The 13,037-nt window shown below is 33.3% G+C and overlaps 1 pseudogene; it reads right to left on the minus strand.

Annotated features, from left to right (window-relative positions):
• Positions 1-1,400: 1,400 nt before the first annotated feature.
• Positions 1,401-9,925, minus strand: LOC123895862 (annotated as a pseudogene).
• Between the last annotated feature and the right edge of the window lie 3,112 nt (positions 9,926-13,037).

The following is a 13,037-nucleotide window of genomic DNA, read 5'->3' on the forward strand; positions in this document are numbered from 1 at the left end:
GTATTGCACGGGTGAGTACGCACAGCCACTTAGTATCCATCGTTTAGGGCTAGGACCATTTATGTTGATGAGTACGATGGAAGTATTTTAAGAAAATGACTAAATTCAAGCCCATTAACTCATTCCTCATACTAATGACTTATCTTATTTAAGCAAATAAATCACAAACACACACATAATTATTCATTTACGGATATTATGCGCTACTTAACGAAATAATAAATAAATACTAACTACGAGAATTAGGATGTTACAATATCGATCGGTCTACCATGCTCTCTAAAATTGTGAACCAACTTATTGATGTTAACTTTAGGGATGAGTATCGGGATGCTCGGTGATCTATATGGTTTGTTGATATCTCAACTAATGGGTAATCACGCATCCAAAAGGTATTTAAATACTCCATCCGTCCTAAAATATAAGCAAATTTGAGTCAAAGAAACTTGATATTTGGTTAAAAATTTGGATCAAATACATTCACTTTTGTTGACCAACTTTAGCTTATATTCTGGGACGGAGGGAGTTTGTCCCTTTACAAGTTTTGTTTTTTTTTACGGTAAGTTAAATTGAAACCCTGGAGTTGGTTAAGTGCAAGGAATGTCTGGTTCAAATATCATGTTTCAGCATGGTTTATTGATCAGACAGGTTACTCGGGTATCTACTAAATTCTTCGGCATGAAATTATTGTTTGAAATCTCCTATTATGAAAATTTTGTTACTAATTTATCCTTATTACTTTTAACCACGTTGCAAGTTTTATATCCTTCATTGTAATATTAAAAAAAATATAGAATGATTTTTTTTTTTGACAAAAAAAAGGAAGAATATATGCTTAAAAATAAAAATAGGAACAATTTTTTTTTTTTTTTGGTTTATAATCAGTTGAGGATCGAACCCAATACCTATAACATGCTACCCAAACTCCTTACCAATAGACCAAACCTAGTGATTTGAACACAACATATTATAGATAGAACAAAACAGAATAATTTATACATAAAAATAGAAAAAAAAAACAATAAAAAAATTATAGAAAATTTAGCAAAAACAAAAGTATAGAAAGAATATAGAAAAAATAAGAAGAAATCCCATAAAAATAAGAATATAGAAATAAAAAAAATATTCTTCTATGAAAAAGAGAAATATATATCATCATAAAAAGAAAAAAAACATAAACAATTTTTTTTATAAACGAAACATAAACAATATTCCTACAAAGTTTACTACTAACCATTAACTAGAACATCGACCCGTGCGGTGCACGAGTCTAATATATGTAATTATAAATTACGATATGATAATTGCAATAATATAAGGTATATGAAAATTTTTGAGTAACATTAAACGATAGTTCAACAATAATTTTGGATAAATATTCATACAAAGGAATGTATATTACGGAAGACTTCCTTATAGACCACATTCGAAGTCTGAGTCGTATCTTCGCCGTCATCATCGATGATAAATATTTTTAATCCTTCTCTAGAAGTAACTGTTAAAATCGCAATATACAGCTGACCATGTGAAAACACTGGCGACAGAAGATATATCCCAACATACTTTAAAGATTGTCCCTACTCTTATTAATAGTCATCGCAAAAGAAATCATTAAAGGAAATTGTCTCCGTTGAAATTTCAAAGGAATTCTTACGTCGGATGGTGTCAGAGAAAATCTAGGTATGAAAACCTGATCACCAATATTACTTCTTGAAATAATTTTTTCTTCAAGAGCACGTTTTCCCAATATTGTAATAATAAGTCTTGTTCCTTTGCATAATCCTAATTTGTTATTCAAATTCCTTAATAGCATAACAGGAACTCCAACTTTAAGTCTCAACTTGTTATTTGGGAGTCCCGACGTATAAATCGTGTTAAAAATTTCGGGAGTAGGAACATCATCCACTGTTTGGAAACATGTTATATCGTTCATGTTTTGTAAAAGTTGGGGATATGTGCTTTCAACGATAGAAGTAAGATGATCACATGAATTTGGAATCAATAAATCTGATGGAATGACAAGTTCTAAATCATCGTCGTTGTCATCTTCAATTTCTCCATCGCCAACACCCAAAACTCATTCATAAAACATCTTCTTTGATCCGGAAAGGTTAGGATACATTGTTAGCAAAAGAAACAAATGTGAATCAGTGATTTTTATCGTAATTAATAATATAGTCACGTTGATATATACCTAGGGATGGCAACGGGCGCCCATGGGTGCGGGTTTGACACTTACCAAACCCACACCTGAAATCATCACCCAAACCCAAACCCAAACCCAAAGGCTATTCGGGTGGCAAAACAACACCCACGCCCACACCCATTGGGTTCGGGTTTTTTCCACCCAAACCCGCAGCACATTTGAAAATAATTTGCAAATTTAAGAAATTAAATTACAACATAGACTTTGAATTAAATTGCAACTAAAATTAAGGTATTCCAAGGAAATTCAAACATAGACTTTCAAGAAATTACAACATAGACTTTCAAGAAATTAAATTACAACTAAAATTTAAGGTCTTCCAAGAAAATTGAGGGAGACTATGGGGGTAATTAGGTAATTATAAAATATTTCGGGTGGGTGTATGGGTTTCGGGTGTGGGTTTGACTGATACCAAACCCACACCCATATTATCGGGTGTCACCCGAACCCAAACCCAAACCCAGTCAAATCGGGTTTCGCCCGTTGACTTGGGTTTGGGTTCGAGTGGGTCTCTCGGGTTTGGGTTTTTTTGCCATCCCTATATATACCTGGAGTCAACTACTATTTGCATAAATATCACCTTGATATATATATTTATAGTAATATGATCAACCATACTCCTCAACATGAACAAACTTTTAAGTTCATAAAGACATAAAAAAAGTATATTTTTCTCAGCATGTTTAGTTAAAAAAAGTAACTTTTAAGTTCAGTGATTTTTTTCTTTCCGTAAAAAAAAAAAAACACTAAGAAAATGGTTAACATGTTTAGTTAATTAGTAAAAAATATTGAATTAGGATAAAAAAACGTCAATTTTTTCGAAAAATAAAACACAAAGAAAATGTATGATTTGATGATTTTCTAGATTTCTAATTATCGGTTTTAAATTGTTTAAACTATGCAATGTAATTTGATGGTGTTTAATTGTTGTATGAAATCTTTCCTATGAATATCGATGACGCTTATCAATTATTGCACATAATTTTAATCACAATTGGTATACTTGCCATAGTGGTTGAAAATATTGTCTTGCACTGAAGGACCATGGGTTCGAATCCTAGTCAAGACAAAATTATATTATTTTTTAATAGAAATTGCAAGATAAAAGTGGAGGGAAAATAAATTAGGTTTAGAGTTTGCTTGTGTATACAAGCTTATAATATAAAAGATAACTAGAACATTGACCCGTGCACCGCACGGGTTTGATTAGCTGTAAGATATATAATGATTAAATATGATATGATAATTCCAATAATGTAAGGTATATGAAAAAAGTAGAGTAACATTTTTGGATAAATATTCATACAAAGAAAATTATGTTATATTACGGAAGATTTCCTTATAGACTGTAACACCCAAACCCGTTATTTAATTAACTCTGCCTTTATAAAATCTTTTTCGAAAATACGCAGCGGAAAAATTGAAAATCTGATTTATAAAGCGCTGGTTTGAATATTACAAACTCCATTCGAAGATAATACTAATACATTTATCTAGTAAAATATTCGAATGAACAAAAAAACAAAACCTCGCACCGAACGATGCGTTATTAGTTATACAAAACGGATACTTTTCAAATGAAAGCTTAAGACCAACAGAGTATACTAAGAGGACTACATGCATATACATATAAAAACCCCTTTTTCCTGTGTCTCAATCAGAGCAGAGCTTCACCATTGCACTCGGACGAGGCTAACACATAACCTGTCAACCTGGACCCCCAAAGGTCCAGCAATTACACATAGCAGAGAGTTAGAAAACATAAACATAAATATAAGTGTGAGTAGTATACTACACACTTCACACGCTATCATACATTTCTAACTCACGCACATACATCGTCAAATACGACTACCAATTAATCATTCATTTACAAACACACCAATCATATAGTTTCACGTCTTCTCGGACACTACCAAAGTGTTCATTTTATAGTCATGACGGACTCTACACTTGTTCATTTTATAGTCATGACGGACTCTACTCACATACCACGTCATGGCAACAATCACAGTATTAAACAATTAGTAAATACCAAAGCTTAACACATACGGAAAACACATTACAATCCAATCAGATATTGTCACATAACAATTATCAAATACATGTGCATTTACCCTAATGCATCTAATGCCAATTATCCAATGTCATGTCATCCCTAGACACGACTAGTGCATGTGGTACCAATTTACATTGTTCAGATTTCAGTCATGACGGACTGTTCAGATTATAGTCATGTACGGACTGTTCAGATTATAGTCATGCACGGACTCTACATCAGTTTTACATCATGCAGGATGCTGTCAGTTTTACATCATGCAGGATGCTCGTCACCCCATTTAAGATGAACTAACAGTTTTACATCATGTTGGATGCGTCGGAACTTACCGAACCACCTTATCTCCCTTGGATAAGCTCAATAACAGTTTTATATCATGTAGGATATGGTTATCATCAACCATCTCTCCCATAAAGAGGAGTCACACAGTTTTATATCATGTTTGGATATGGGCTCCAGATCTCGGATAACATAATCCCATCTTCGGCCACTTTTCATAAACATAGTCCATTTTCATCAATTATTGGAATTCACATGATTCCCATAACACAATTATTCATGAATGCATGATTACTTTTAAACACATCAAATACATGACGCTATCTAGCTCGAAGCTATTCATTCACTGATGCGGAAACACACATAACCATTTTTATACACATAAAGTTTCATTTACACTTATGTCATAAAACACACATCATTTCCTTAACATTGCAAATTAATGCTAAAACATCACATTGCTCACTTTAAGCTACAACTTATTGCATACACGTTTATCAATCATATAACGATTAACAATAAGTATTAACAGTATCAACATGTATCAATAATCATGTAAGGACACCCTTAAACCATGTTACAAGTGCCTAATTACACTTACGAACATCAACAAAAATTGCTGTCACAGAGGCCTTCGCTAAGCGAGGGCTTAGCGAGACATGGCGAACCTCACCAGGAAGTCACCTGCTCATGGCGAGCATTGGCGAGCTTCAGCGAACATGTTCGCTACAGCGAACTCCTGGTCGCTTAGCGAACTACACCAGAAAAATATCTGTTCTTGAGTTTCTCTAAGGCGGTTTAACATTGAATCCACTCAAAAATCCATCTAGACATGTTATAAATTCTTATAAACAGCTAATTTAAGCATATATGGTATCTATGAACATTAATTAACACTCACAAACACCCACATACATCACACTTACAAATTCATACCAATTTCTTGCATTTTAAGCAAGTTTAACAAAACATGCAAATCATTGATCAAACATCTACATATACCCACTTTCAACTCCCCAAAGTTGTTTACCTCATCTACCATGAGTTCACTACACATGTTAGGATCAAAAGAATCCATTTTCCATTAAGAAAATCACCCACAAAACCCACAAGAAAATAGAGTGGAAAGAGTTTGGGAATGGAGGAATCGACATCCTCCCCTCTTTCGAATCACTCACGAATATGTAATCTAACTCTCGTACCTTAGCTCGACGAATCCACAAGCTTGCTCTTCTCTTTCTCTCCCACGAGCTCTCCCTCTCCCTCATGAGCTCCTCCTCTTGCTCTTTCTCAAGAATTGTAACTTATGAGACTATTCATGGTTTGACTTGGCTACTTATAGAGCTCCCATTGTTCTCATGGATCCAAGCCCACTTGGCTTAGGCCCAATGCCTATCCCACGCCCAAAGGCCCAAACAACATAACTTCTCGCTCATTAACTTACGTTCTCGCTAAATGATTATTCGCCGCTTAATAATTTAATTATAAATCACGCCCTCGCGTAATAAAATAATTAAATAACGAATACTAAATTTTGGGTCGTTACATAGACCACATTCGAAGTCTTAGTCGTATCTTCACCGTCGTCATCGATGATCAATATTTTTAATCCTTTTCTAGAAGTAACTCTTGAAATTGCAAGAAACAACTGACCATGTGAAAACACTGGGGACGGAAGATATATCCCAACATGCTTTAAAGATTGTCTCTTATTAATAGTCCTTAAAAAAAATCATTATAGGAAATTGTCTCCGTTGAAATTTAAAAAGAATTCTCTCCGTTGAAATTTAAAAAGAATTCTCACGTCTGATGTGATCCTAAAATTCTATCATCACAACTCTTGTTCTTTCCACCACCTCTATCATCACAACTCTTGTTTTGTTCCAACCGCTCCGCGATTCTCGTCAACGTCAGATGATGTCAGAGAAAATCTAGGTATGAAAACCTGATCACCAATATTACTTCATGAAATAATTTCTCCTTCAAGAGCACGTTTTCTCAATCTCGTAATAATAAGTCTTGTTCCATTGCATAATCCTAATTTTTTATTCAAATTCCTTAATAGCATAACTGAAACTCCAACTTTAAGTCCCAACTTGTGATTTGGAAGTCCCGACGTAGAAATCATGTTCAAAAATTCAGGAGTATGAACATCATCCACTGTTTGACCGTCTACATTTTGTGAGTGGAGTATCATAACTCAAATATGTTTTTTCTTCACCAGGAATTAAATTCAACATATAATCATTTATTGTGTCGACTATTGAATTTTTTGGAGCTAGTATAGCTCTATTTTGGAAATACGTTATATCGTTCATGTTTTGTAAAAGTTGGGGATAGGTGCTTTCAACGATAGAAGCAAGAGGATCACCTGAATTTGGAATCAATAAATCTGATGGAATGCCAAGTTCTAAATCATCATCGTTGTCACCTCCAATTTCTCCATCGCCAACACCCAAAACCCATTCAGAAAACAATCTTCTTTGTTCAACGTCTGCACTCGAAGCACCACCGTGAAGCCTCATGTTTTTACTCAATGATAAAACTTCACAAAAATTCCAAAGAACCGAAGAATTAATAGTAGCATGAACAACTTATGGCCTTGTACCTTTGGGTATTACTGGTAGAATTTGTCTAAAATCTCTGCCAAAAACAACAACTTTTCCACCGAAGGGAATGTGTTTATTTTTTTCATCAACAGACTTGAAAATATCTTTTAAAGTTCGATCAACAACTTCGAAACAGTGTTTGTGCATCATTGGTGCTTCGAAACAATGCTTTTTGTATTAATAGCACCAAAGGGCTTTTAGGAACTATGATACATGTTGAAAACTCGTCAACATTTAGAGGAATACAAAATCTTGAATGTGTTGTTCTACCGCCAGGTATAAGCAATGCAGCGATCCCACTTGAGGCAACTGTTAAAACTATCTCACCTTTTAAGCATAATGCGGCTGACATGGTCCTCCAGATAAATGTCTTCCCTGTGCCGCCATAACCATAAAGAAAAAACACACCAGGTTTGTTTTCGTTAACTCTTGTCATGATTGTGTCATATAGTTTACGTTGCTCTGAAGTCATAGTTGACATCAATCTAACATGTTCCTCAGCTAATGATTGTCTGTTATAATTCAATTCATCGTGTATTAAACTATTTTGTATATCAGGAACTAATGATGTGTCTGCTCTAGGCATTGGAGGATAATCTTTTAAACTCTTCCCACAACTACGTAACATCATCTCAATATCTGCTAGTGCATATTGTATCAATTGATCATCGGTTAATATTAAATCCGCAATGTTAAAATCAAAATAATGAATGTGATTAGTGACGTGACTATGGTTGTGTTTGGTTGTATTGCAAAAAAAAATTGATTTAACAGAATTGAGTTTGATAGATTTGATTTTGGTTAAAAGTGAGATAAACATAATTGATATATGTTCGGATACATTAACGTAAAAATAAAGGGTATTTATACAAAATATCAAATCTTTTTCCATTTTTTTTTGACAAAATTCTTTTTCCAATTTTAAAAAACTACAATTTAATAAACTGCATAATAAATAATTTAAAAAATGATATAAGCAAGGTTACATGAGTAAAAAAATAAACAACTAATAAATATGGTTTTATAGAAATAAGTGAAAATATTTTATACCTGGAGCACCAAGCAAGCGTCTCTGTTTGTGCAAAATGTCATCAATCAAAATATGTGAAGTACTTGTCCAAACTATTTCTGGCCTGGTCAGCTGATCTGACACCAATAATGTTGCAAACATTTTCCTTAAAAAAGTCTCTGAACCCTAGTGGCTTGTCTCTTTTATTGCCTGTACATACTCCTTATCATCATCCAGCAAACCCCTTGCAAAACAGGCTTCCTTGAAACTATCATATTTGAAATTATCCACTGTTTTTAATTCATCAAAAGAAGTAGGACCTTTGACGTAGTTTAACAACGTCCTCAAATAAAACCTTTCACCCACACCAGGTGGTGCAAAGTGAACTCTTCCAATTGAAAAACCTCTTTGTCTTGGAGCCCACTGATGCAAATTTTCTTTCCACACAAACTTAGTTGGGAATTGACTATATGTTAAATTTTTTGCCTCTGGAAATTTCTTGTTTGCATCCATCCATGCCAAAAATTTTGATGTGTGACTCTTTGGTTTCTTTAGAACGTCTTCAATACGCTCGTTATCTTCAAATAAAACAGTGTGCTCATCTTTAAGATGATAATTAAACCGCTCAACCGTAGACTCTCTATAGTGTATATCAAAAGAAAATATCCTCCAAGCAGCTTCACATGCCGACAAATATCTACAGTCATAATACATCTTTATTTCATCAAAACATTGTGACTTGTCGCTTCCATTACCAGATGTATAGAAATTTGCTGTAACACGATCATGTCCTTTGTTTACGTACTTAAAAAGATATTTGATAGAGTGGGACTAGTTACACCATTCAACGTTAATATGCGCATTATATTTCAACAACAATTGTCTGTTGTATGGTACAACATACCTGTTATCCACAAAACTTGCACATTTTTTAATAAATACTCCATTATCTCTCCTCCTATATACTGGATACCCGTCCTGATCAATAACAGTATCATTGACAAATTTCTTTTGAAAATATTTAGTGCATCTTCCATTCTTCTGCAAGCATGGTGAGCTTGTATTTTCTCCACCACACGGACCATGAATCATAAGAGAAGTTACTATATCGAACAGTTCAGGATCTGTTTCTTTATCAGGAATCTCAGCAGATATAATTTTGTCTATATCATTGGGATGCACACACCGAAATACTGGTTTGAGGAAAACCATTATATGAGCATGCGGAAGTCCACGTTTTTGAAACTCAATAGTATATATAACTGTAAAAAAAAGTAGAATTAAAATTAATGCCAAATAGTTCAGATACAGTTAAAATTTAAAAGTTAATTGGACTAATTATACCAACTATATAAAAGGATGAAAAATAAGATTTGTAAAATTAACTATTTACGTGCTCTAATTTCACCAAATATTTTTCCTTTCTTGATCTCCTTTATCAAATGGTCAACTTTGATCTTGAAAATTCTGCTCGATAAATCCGGTCTATCTTCTGGCTTAAGATTGTACGGTTTCAAAAAGTCAACTACTTCAGACCATTTATAATTGCATGTAAATGTGATGAATAAATCAGGATAACCAATCCATCCACAAATTGCCATTGCATCCTGATAATTTTGAATCATGTACCTTGGTCCTCCTGCAAAAGATGATGGCAACACCACTCTTTTTCCCATTGTAGATGAATCAGTCTCTCCTCTAAGAATTGCCTCACAGAGGCCCATATACATATCAGCCCTTACATCCTTTTGGTGATCTGACATATCAGCCCTTACATATCAGCCCTTATACATATCAATTTTAGGAATAAAGATAATAAATCACAAAACATAATGAAAGTTTATACACACCTCTGAGTAAATTAAGTCGAATTGTGGTGAAGTTGTTAACATGAGACATTGAAATGTGAAATATGTTTTTTTTTTAATAGATTTCAATATTGTTGCAGGTGTTATAGTATGAAAAAATATATATAACTTTCCAAATCACACGTGATAATAACTTTCCAAATCTCACATGATAATTATTCTCTAAATTTATGATCCGGTAGAAAAAAAATCGTTGATCAGGAAAGGCATAAAAATATTTCGTGATGAATAATATAGTCAACAATAATTTTGATATGATATACTTTTAAAATTGATGAAGCATTCTAAATAAAAAATAATTTCTTTTATCAAATTAGTTGCATCTGACAACAAAAAAAATAAAAATAAAACACATCTATTTATACAAGTCTCCTAATATGGTGCATTGGCCTTTAAGAAGTCGTTGGTACAATTGCATGTTGGCTTCTAGGTGTATGAATATCATTGTTTCTCATATTTTTAGGGAGGAGAATCAGTGTGCTGATGGTTTAGCTAATTTGGGCTTATCTTTAAACAGGCTTACTGTATGGTGTGAGCTTCCTCATCAAATTAAGGAAAGTTTTAATTGTAATAGACTTGGTAAACCCATTTTTAGGGTTGTACATGGTTAGGGAGGTTTTTGGCCTAATCCCCCTCCTTCTTTTTGTAACTTTTTCCTCATCTTATTATATATATATTTTGAGGTAGAGGCCCTTTGCTACTCCTCTTTTTTTTTTAAAAAAAAAAAAATTTAAAATATACGTACCTAAATTTTTTTATAGTTTTGCAAAATTGCACAACCAATATGACAGGAGTCAAATTGTCAGAATTTGCAAACACGTTATCAAGCTTATCAGCATAATCACCCAAATAGAACAGTGAATACGGTTAGATCTACAAAAAAACAATAAGGAATGTTAATAAATATAAAGGAAATTATTGACGGTGCTTATCAATTATTGCACATAATTTTAATCACTATTGGTATACTTGGCATAGTGGATGGAAATATTGCCTTGCATTGAAAGGTTGCAAGTTTGAATCCTAGTCAAGACAAAATTATATTATTTTTTAATAAAAATTGCAAGATAAAATTGAGGGAAAACAAATTAGGGTTTAAAGTTTGCTCGTGTATACAAGCTTATAATATAAAAGATTTGTATACTTGCCATAGGTGATTGTATTATTTTTTAATAAAAATTGCAAGATAAAAATGGAGGAAAAACAAATTAGGTTTAAGGTTTGCTTGTGTATACAAGCTTATAATATAAGAGATAAGAGATAGGGTTAGCACTGATTTAAAGGGATTTCACCGACTCGTTTTAACGTTTACAAAAAAACAAAATCGACTCATTTTAACCATTAATTAATTTATGTGACTACATAAATGACACATCACCTAGGTCCAGGCCCGACCCGATTAGAACCGGATAGCGACAGCGGCGCGCATGTGATGGTTAAGGGTAGTGCGTGGTCCTCCATATACAAAATGGGGTACCCCTTGGGGCAGGATCTGGATTCCCTGCTGTTGGGAATCACACAGTTTCACGCTGTTTTGCATCTCAGCCATCCATTATCAGATCGGACGGATCAGAACAATTCATTTACAAAATTACTCAAAACGATCACAGCCACACGATTATGATCGGACGGTCCCTAGCTATTACAGCGTCCTGCTGTAACAGCAGGAAATCCATTTCCCTTGGGGCATACCCCAAGTAGTCACCTTAGGATATATAAACACTAATTAACCACTAATAAATGGCATATCATTTCAAATGTGGGAGTTTTTCCCAATATTTTTAATTCACACTTCAATATATCCAATTCCCACAAGACTTGTTTGTTTACCCTTATCATTTTCAATCTCATTGATTCAACTTCCATACATTAAATAATCAAAAAAAAAATTCCACACATTAAATATACATCGAATGTGTTCATTTTTCAACGATGACTACAATCCCAAACAAAGCCCACCATTTTATAAAATCACAATTAAATTTTGTAATGTTCTTTGATGGTTCATATGTCATCATCTAGTTCATCACTGTTGCAATATTGTTGGGTGATGACTAATTTGACATGTTTTTATTTTTTTTATTTATTTTTGTACATGTTGAAATTAGTGTTTAAGAATAAAACTTGATGCTTTGATAATTATATTTGTGTCCTTGATATTTACATAAAACAAGGTTACAGTCACATGAATTTAAAATAAAAAAATAATCAAAACTAAAAATATCAATATCAACTCAACAACATCTTCATTCACACATATGCTACATCTTCATCTTTTCATTCTTGTTCTAACCGTAACGCCCGTGTCCGACGAGGACGGGAAGTGGTTGTCGGTGCATGAGGCATGACAATTAGCGGCTCTTGTAAGCTTCTAGGCAAAAATATAGGGATGACAATTTAACGCATACCCAGCGGGCACCCGCAAAAAATACCCAGAACGGGTAGGGTAAAACTCTCATTTTGGGTACAGGCACGGGTATGGATGCAGGTACGGGTACCTTAGTACCCATCCCGCCCCATACCCGCATAATATATATTTATTTATTTTATATATATTATTGTATAAATTACATATGTATATCAATTTTAAAAAATACAATACTATTAAACTATTACACATTTTTAATAAAAAAAATTATTTATAACATAATACAAACACCATGTGAATATGTCAACAAATAAATTAACTTTAACATGAGGTTAGTAAAAATTTTGTTTATAATTTTGATGAGTCAATATTAAATCTTTTTTAAAAAATTAATTATATTAAAACGATATGATATTTTATAATTGATTGATTTATTTTTAGTAAAATTGCGGGTATTTTTTCAAACTGCGTGTATGGGGATGAGTACTATAGTACCCTACCCATACCCTACCCATTGTCATCCCTACAAAAACGAATCACATCGGAATGGGACGGATCCTGAGACCGTGCAGGTATGAGACTGCATGGTTGAAGGAAGGCATATAAGAATTGTTTGGTACTACCTATATCAACAAGATG

Source organism: Trifolium pratense, linkage group LG7, assembly GCF_020283565.1.
Source record: "Trifolium pratense cultivar HEN17-A07 linkage group LG7, ARS_RC_1.1, whole genome shotgun sequence".
Lineage (NCBI taxonomy): Eukaryota > Viridiplantae > Streptophyta > Magnoliopsida > Fabales > Fabaceae > Trifolium > Trifolium pratense.